Source organism: Coregonus clupeaformis, chromosome 18, assembly GCF_020615455.1.
Source record: "Coregonus clupeaformis isolate EN_2021a chromosome 18, ASM2061545v1, whole genome shotgun sequence".
Lineage (NCBI taxonomy): Eukaryota > Metazoa > Chordata > Actinopteri > Salmoniformes > Salmonidae > Coregonus > Coregonus clupeaformis.
Window position 1 is genome coordinate 31,410,223 of NC_059209.1, and position 9,364 is coordinate 31,419,586.

The following is a 9,364-nucleotide window of genomic DNA, read 5'->3' on the forward strand; positions in this document are numbered from 1 at the left end:
AGGGTAGAATGTAGTGAGCGTTGAGGCAGTAAAGTCCCATTGTGTTGGAGGATACCACACATAGCTGTTTTACAGCCTAGAAAACTGCTGCCAATCGCTGCATAGCAAGGCTTTTGTACTCCTGAAAGATAGACACAGACACACACACACACACACAACCCTTTCATAGCCTAGGGCCCACTTGTAAAAACACTCCAAGTGCTCAAAGACAATAGAGATGCACGCTACAAGCTCAAACACACACATACACTACATGACCAAAAGAATGTGGACACCTGCTTGTCAAACATCTCATTCCAAAATCATGGGCATTAATATGGAGTTGGTCCCCCATTTTCTGCTATAACAGCCTCCACTCTTCTGGGAAGGCTTTCCACTTGATGTTGAAACATTGCTGCGGGGACTTGCTTCCATTCAGCCACAAGAGCATTAGTGAGGTCGGGCACTGATGTTGGGCGATTAGGCCTGGCTCGCAGTCGGCATTCCAATTCATCCCAAAGGTGTTCGATGGGGTTGAGGTCAGGGCTCTCTGCAGGCCTGTCAAGTTCTTCATCAATCTCGACAAACCATTTCTGTATGGTCCTCGATTTGTGCACGGGGTCATTGTCATGCTGAAACAGGAAAGGTCCTTCCCCAAACTGTTGCCACCAAGTTGGAAGCACAGAATAATCTAGAATGTCATTGTATTCTGTAGCGTTAAGATTTTGGGCCAAACTATGAAAAACAGTCCCAGACCATTATTCCTCCTCCACCAAACTTTACGGTTGGCACTATGAATTTGGGCAGGTAGCATTCTCCTGGCATCCGCCAAACCCAGATTCGTCCATTGGACTGCCAGATGGTGAAGCATGATTCATCACTCCAGAGAACACATTTCCACTACTCCAGAGTCCAATGATGACGAACTTTACACCACTCCAGCCAACGCTTGGCATTGCGCATGGTGATTTTAGGCTTGTGTGCGTCTGCTCGGCCATGGAACCCCATTTTATGAAGCTCCCGACAAACAGTTATTGAGCTGACGTTGCTTCTAGAGGCAGTTTGGAACTCGGCAACCGAGGACATATTTTGATTGACATATTTTCATTAAAAACGTTATTTTGATTAATTTATTGGTACTATTTTTATTGGTACTATGAAAACTTGAGCGTGCATAACTATTCACCCCCCCAACTTTTGCAATTACAGCTGCAAGTCTCTTGGGTATGTCTCTATAAGCTTGACACATCTGGCCACTGGGATTTTTTATACTATTCCAGGTATTCCTTAAAGATGTAGGGTTTCAAGTGTCTCCGGAAGGTGGTCAGTCCTGGCGTCGTAGGGAAGCTTGTTCCACCATTGGGGTGCCAGAGCAGTGAATAGCTTTGACTGGGCTGAGCGGGAACTGTGCTTCCGTAGAGGTAGCGGAGCTAGCAGGCCAGAGGTGGATGAACATAGTGCCCTCGTTTGGGTGTAGGGTCTGATCAGAGCCTGAAGATAAGGAGGTGCCGTTCCCCTCACAGCTCCGTAGGCAAGCACCATGGTCTTGTAGTAGATGCGAGCCTCAACTGGAAGCCAGTGGAGTGTGCGGAGGAGCGGGGTGACATGAGAGAACTTGGGAAGGTTGAACACCAGACGGGCTGCAGCGTTCTGGATAAGTTGTAGGGGTTTAATGGCACAGGCAGGGAGCCCAGCCAACAGCGAGTTGCAGTAAGCGAAGTGCCTGGATTAGGACCTGTGCCACTTTCTGTGTAAGGTAGGGTCGTACTCTGCGAATGTTGTAGAGCATGAACCTGCAGGATCGGGTCACCGCTTTGATGTTAGCGGAGAGGTGTTGTCCAGTGTCACGCCAAGGTTCTTTGCACTCTGGGAGGAGGACACAATGGAGTTGTCAACCGTGATGGCGAGATCATAGAGCGGGCAGTCCTTCCCCGGAAGGAAGATCAGCTCCGTCTTGCCGAGGTTCAGCTTGAGGTGGTGATCCGACATCCACACTGATATGTCTGCCAGACATGCAGAGATGCGATTCCCCACCTGGTTATCAGAAGGTGGAAAGGACAAAATGATTTGTGTGTCGTCTGCGTAGCAATGATAGGAGAGACCATGTGAGGATATGACAGAGCCAAGTGACTTGGTGTATAGAGAGAATAGGAGAGGGCCTAAAACTGAGCCCTGTGGGACACCAGTGGTGAGAGCACGTGGTGCGGAGACAGATTCTCGCCACGCCACCTGGTAGGAGTGACCTGTCAGGTAGGACGCAATCCAAGAGTGAGCAGCGCCGGAGATGCCCAACTCGGAGAGGGTGGAGAGGAGGATCTGATGGTTCACAGTATCAAAGGCAGCGGATAGGTCTAGAAGGATAAGAGCAGAGGAGAGAGAGTTAGCTTTAGCAGTGCGGAGAGCCTCCGTGACACAGAGAAGAGCAGTCTCAGTTGAATGACCAGTCTTGAAACCTGACTGGTTTGGATCAAGAAGGTAATTCTGAGAGAGATAGCATGAGAGTTGGCTAGAGACGGCACGCTCAAGAGTTGGAGAGAAAAGAAAGAAGGGATACTGGTCTGTAGTTGTTGACATCGGAGGGATCGAGTGTAGGTTTTTTGAGGAGGGGTGGAACTCTCGCTCTCTTGAAGACGGAAGGGACATGGCCAGCGGTCAAGGATGAGTTGATGAACATGGTGAGGTAAGGGAGAAGTTCTCCGGAAATGATCTGGAGAAGAGAGGAGGGGATAGGGTCAAGCGGGCATGTTGTTGGGCGGCCGGCCGTCACAAGTCGCAAGATTTAATCTGGAGAGAGAGGGGAGAAAGAAGTCAAAGCATAGGGTAGGGCAGTGTGAGCAGGACCAGCGGTGTCATTTGACTTAATAAATGAGGATCGGATGTCGTCAACCTTTTTAAAATGGTTGACGAAGTCATCCACAGAGAGGGAGGAGGGAGGGGGAGGAGGAGGAGGATTCAGCAGGGAGGAGAAGGTGGCAAAGAGCTTCCTAGGGATAGAGGCAGAGGCTTGAAATTTAGAGTGGTAGAAAGTGGCTTTAGCAGCGGAAACAGAGGAAGAGAATGTAGAGAGGAGGGAGTGAAAAGATGACAGGTCTGCAGGGAGTCTAGTTTTCCTCCATTTCCGCTTGGCTGCCCGGAGCCCTCTTCTGTGACCTCGCAATGAGTCGTCAAGCCACAGAGCAGGAGGGGAGGACCGAGCCAGCCGGATAGGGGACATAGAGAGTCAAAAGATGCAGAAAGGGAGGAGAGGAGGGTTGAGGAGGCAGAATCAGGAGATCGGAGGGAGAAGGATTTAGCAGAGGGAAGAGATGATAGGATGGAAGAGGAGAGAGTAGCTGGAGAGAGAGTGAAGGTTGCGACGGCACATTACCATCTGAGTAGGGGCAGAGTGAGTAGTGTTGGAGGAGAGCGAGAGAGGGGAGTTGTAGTGAGATTAGTAGAAGAACAGCATCTAGTAAAGATGAGGTCAAGCGTATTGCCTGCCTTGTGAGTAGGGGGGGACGGTGAGAGGGTGAGGTCAAAAGAGGAAAGGAGTGGAAAGAAGGAGGCAGAGAGAAATGAGTCAAAGGCAGACGTAGGGAGGTTAAAGTCACCCAGAACTGTGAGGGGTGAGCCATCCTCAGGAAAGGAACTTATCAAGGCGTCAAGCTCATTGATGAACTCTCCAAGGGAACCTGGAGGGCGATAAATGACAAGGATGTTAAGCTTGAATGGGCTAGTGACTGTGACAGCATGGAATTCAAATGAGGAGATAAACAGATGGGTCAGGGGAAAAAGAGAGGAATGTCCACTTGGGAGAGATGTGGATTCCTGTGCCACCGCCGTGCTGACCAGATGCTCTCGGGGTATGCGAGAACACATGGTCAGACGAGGAGAGAGCAGTAGGAGTAGCAGTGTTGTCTGTGGTAATCCATGTTTCCGTCAGCGCCAAGAAGTCGAGGGACTGGAGGGTAGCATAGGCTGAGATGAACTCTGTCTTGTTGCCCGCAGAACGGCAGTTCCAGAGGCTGCCAGAGACCTGGAACTCCACGTGGGTGGTGCGCGCAGGGACCACCAGATTAGAGTAGCAGCAGCCACGTGGTGTGAAGCGTTTGTATGGCCTGTGCAGAGAGGAGAGAACAGGGATAGACAGACACATAGTTGACAGGCTACAGAAAAAGGCTACAATAATGCAAAGGAGATTGGAATGAAATGAACTAAACATCTGGGAAAGCGAGAGAGCGGGGCCTCCCTCACTTATGTTTCACTGAAACACTCAAATATAACTCTCCCAACTTCCACTTTAGAAATTATAATTGTTGTAAACTACATCGGTTCAATGTTTTCTAGGAATCAGAGCATATGAGCGGAGTGGAGCGGGAGCGAGCGTGGAGCGTGAGCGGACGGATTTTGAACAGAGCGCAGAGCGGCATTTTTAAAAGGACAGAGCGTCGCCCTATGTCCCGCTCCAATTTCGCTCGCTCACACCACGAGTCTGAAGCATGCTCAAGCCTGACCCAGAATCCATCTGTTTAATTTAATTTGTGTCGTCCATGAATTTGTATTTTATAGAGCGAGAGGAGCAGCAGCAGCAACAAGAGAAAAGGGTTGAGGAATTCAAAAGTGTATTCACTGCACGCAAAGGCCCAACCATAACAAGGGAGAGAAAAAGAGAGCTGGATGTAGCATTTTTTAAAATGATTTTCATGGACTATGAACCGCTGAGTAAAGGAGAACGCGAAGGGATGCAACACTTCGCCAGCGCAGCTCAACCAGGCTACACCCCCCCAAGAAACTATGATAAATCAGTACTTTACTTTGTCAAATTTACATCTGAGATGCCCCATTCACATGCTTCAGCTGGCGATCAAAAACGCTGTTAACGAGCACGACAACATTAATAGGCTGTTAGTGAAAGTCGGGCACCTGGTGAAAAGTGTACGCGAGAGCACAGAGGAAACCGACCAATTAGGTGTCCGCCCCACAAATGCCTGCGCCATTCGATGGAGCAGCCAGCTGCGGATGATTCAGTCGTTCATCCGGTTGTTCCAAAAAGACCCGTTATGGCAAAACAAACTCAAGTCTAATGTTGCTAACATCACCCTGAATCAAGTACGGCAGCTGACGCACCTTGTCAGTGTGCTGACACCACTAGCAGACCTCACAGACAAAATGCAGAAGGAGCTGGGGAACCTGGGGATGATCCTCCCTGCTGTCACAGAAATCAAATCCCTGCTCACCGATTACACTCACGCTGCACTTCCAATGGGCATCGCTGCTTTTGCAGAAACATTGGCAAACAACGTGTCAATTCGCTATGGAATATACTATACTGATTAACATCTCATTTTAGCGTCAGTGTTAGATCTCCGTTTCAAGACAGAATGGATAATCCGAGATGAGTCTGTATGCAACAAATTCGGGGAGATAAAGTAAGGCTGTGGTTTAAGCTAAAAGTTAAATACATGCAGATTTTGTTCCTTTTTTGGAGCGAGCGGGGGGCGATTTGAGTGGAGCGCGATGCAAACTGCGTTGAGCGCTGAGCGATAATGAGCGGACTGGCCTGATGTGGCTTTGAGCGGGGGAAGCGGAGGGGTGAACAGCTCCGTGAGCGAGGAGCTGAGATTCTCACTGCTCCACTCCGCTCATATGCTCTGCTAGGAATAGACTCTATCTTAGTTTATTCAGCTAGCTAACTTGGTACAGTATTCTTCCATGAAAACCGCCAGGGCACCGAATCCTATGACGCCATAGCCAACTAGCATGCCAGCCTCCAATAACACGGTTTAGCACCAATACTCGGTTACAACAAACCACCAGTGTGTTAACACGCCAAGCAGATCATTCGTGTCGTGTCTAACGTTGTGTAAAGTTTTGGGTTAGTTTTGACAGTTTGAGTGAGTACGTCGTCAACTTATTCAGCCAGTTAGTTAGCTAGAATAGTTAGCATACTAGCTAGCCATTGCTCTCTGCCAACGAACCAACCCCTCCTCCCACGACACGAACACACGGAGAGAGCCAAGCTAATGTTAACTAGTCACCCATGTCCCGAATTCCCTTGAACGACTCTGGTTACCAGTATGTAAAAAACAAAACAAAAATAAATGTAGGTTACAACTTACCATTAGTAGCTAATGTTAGCCAGTTAAATGCAAAGCTAGCCACTAAATCGATTCAGGCAGTTCGCGTCTGTCCCAACAGAGAGAAAGCGTCTCCAAATCCTACTGCTAGGTTGTTCCAGCTATTGTGAAGTTAGCTATCCAGGTAGCAACAAGCTAGCTACATTTCGAGTACAGTAGCTACTAACTACCTAACGTTAACGCTTCAGATAATGAGGTTAGAAAAACAGCTGAATAGTAGGCAGCTAACTGGCATAATTACAGGTACTCTTAAGCGTGAAATAACATTGGAAAAAACTATCCACAGTTGCTAATAGTTACCAGTAGCTACCCGCTACCCAAACGTGTTTGCTTATTTATTTTCTTTAAGCAATGGCTTTTTTCTGGCCACTCTTCCGTAAAGCCAGCTCTGTGGAGTGTACGGCTTAAAGTGGCCCTATGGACAGATATTCCAATCTCCGCTGTGGAGCTTTGCAGCTCCTTCAAGGTTATCTTTGGTCTCTGTGTTGCCTCTGATTAATGCCCTTCTTGCCTGGTCCATGAGTTTTGGTGGGCAGCCCTCTCTTGGCAGGTTTGTTGTGGTGCCATATTCATTCCATTTTTTAATAATGGATTTAATGGTGCTCCGTGGGATGTTCAAAGTTTCTGATATTTTTTTATAACCCAACCCTGATCTGTACTTCTCCACAATTCTCCTTGGTCTTTATGGTACCGCTTGCTTGCTGGTGCCCCTTGCTTATTGATGTTGCAGACTCTGGGGCCTTTCAGAACAGGTGTATATATACTGAGATCATGTGACAATTAGATTGCACACAGGTGGACTTTATTTAACTAATTATGTGACTTCTGAAGGTAATTGGTTGCACCCGATCTTCTTTAGGGGCTTCATTGCAAAGGGGGTGAATACATATGCACGCACCACTTTGCCGTTATTTATTTTTTTGAATTTCTTTAAACAAGTTATTTTTTTCATTTCACTTCACCAATTTGGACTATTTTGTGTATGTCCATTACATGAAATCCAAATAAAAATCAATTTAAATTACAGGTTGTAATGCAACAAAATAAGCTGTTTTCTAGTGACTTTTATTTGGATACATCCATAACAATGAGCTAATGAGGCGGGTTTTCGCCTGGCATAGAGAATGTGCTCACTCGTCAGGACACTGTTGTTCAGAGGAGCTAGCGAACAACACAGCTAAAGTAACACAATCACTTCAAACTGAAGCTGGAAAGACTGCAAATTAGCTGCGTTTCGTTTTACCTTTTTCCAATGGCCATTTTTTTTGTAAATATGCATAAAATGAGGCCAGCTGATTCATGATTTCGACCGTCTGAGAAACGCTGCCTGCCTTTATGTCTCGTCCGGACTCCCGACACGTTCATTACTATGGGATAGCAGGAGATCGAATTTAAATATTGAAACAGTATTGCAAATGTCGGAGAGACAGACAGCAAGGTTTATACAAATCTCCACTGTTGAAAACTAAATGTTAGACTAATAAAAATGTGAGATAATGTCTAGATGCTTTTTATAGTGGAGATCAAGTTTATAAAGTGCCTGACTGGGTTGATGAGACAGCGGATTGCGCAGTCAGAAGGAACAGAGTAAATAGGCATTTTAAGTCATAGATTTAGCCGGTGGTAATTTGTGGAATAGACACCATATGGAATGCGGTTTTAACCATTCAGCATTCAGGATTAAACCCACTCGTTGTAAAATGTTTATTATTAGGTCTCCAAACTGTTTCCTGCCATTTTCTATTTCCAGCCATGTTCAAGTACATTGTATTGTTAACCTTAAAGTAATGGATCAAGTGAAGGAATGAAAAAGGACTGTATCTAAAAGGGTCAGATTGATCCAGGTTCTGCCACTGTTACCAACACATCAAACATGGAAAAAAAACACACTGACCATTAGCCAATCAGCTGTCACTCACACCATTGATTAGCCAATTGAGTGTCAGCAAACACAGCTCTCCGATCAATTGACCGCCAAGCATTCCGAGGTTGGGATTATGACAATTTCCCAGTGAATATTACAGGAGGTGACGGTTGCCAGACAGCGGAACACTACGGGGTAATTAAATCAAATCAAATCAAATTGTATTGGCCACATGCGCCGAATACAACAGGTGCAGACATTACAGTGAAATGCTTACTTACAGCCCTTAACCAACAGTGCATTTATTTTTAACAAAAAAGTAAAAATAAAACAACAACAAAAAAAAGTGTTGAGAAAAAAAGAGCAGAAGTAAAATAAAATAACAGTAGGGAGGCTATATATACAGGGGGGTACCGGTGCAGAGTCAATGTGCGGGGGCACTGGCTAGTTGAGGTAGTTGAAGTAATATGTACATGTGGGTAGAGTTAAAGTGACTATGCATAAATAATTAACAGAGTAGCAGCAGCATAAAAGGATGGGGTGGGGGGGCAGTGCAAATAGTCCGGGTAACCATGATTAGCTGTTCATGGTAACTAAGATCAGTTACCATGCTGATTAGGAGTAGTCGTTAGAGTAGATTGATTGTGAGGTGGTCAGGGGAGTTAGAGGGCTGTGGCTAGCAGAGAGCTGAGAATTGGAGGGCTGTGACTAGCAGAGAGCTGAGAGTTGGAGGGCTGTGACTAGCAGAGAGCTGAGAGTTGGAGGGCTGTGACTAGCAGAGAGCTGAGAGTTGGAGGTTTGTGACTAGCAGAGAGCTGAGAATTGGAGGGCTGTGACTAGCAGAGAGCTGAGAGTTGGAGGTTTGTGACTAGCAGAGAGCTGAGAGTTGGAGGGCTGTGACTAGCAGAGAGCTGAGAGTTGGAGGTTTGTGACTAGCAGAGAGCTGAGAGTTGGAGGGCTGTGAAAAGAAAAGAGCTGAGAGTTGGAGGGCTGTGACTAGCAGAGAGCTGAGATTTGGAGGAATGTGACTAGCAGAGTGCTGAGAGTTGGATGGCTGTGACTTACAGAGAGCTGAGAGTTGTCAAGCCTTACATTGTATCTATGCACTGGGAGTTCCTAATGAAAAGAGAAGCATAGCACCATTCACATCCACTTATGTCAATGCAAGAGAGATGAGTAATTTGTGCAAAATACCTTATTTGAACACCAAGAAGTAGAAAGAGAGTGAGAGAGAAAGAGAGAGAGCGAGAGAGAGAGAGAGAGAGAGAGAGAGAGAGAGAGAGAGAGAGAGAGAGAGAGAGAGAGAGAGAGAGAGAGAGAGAGAGAGAGAGAGAGAACTATCTCCACAGTCCAACCTCATCAGTTTAGCATACTAGGCCTTTTCTGACCAGTGTTACTATATACG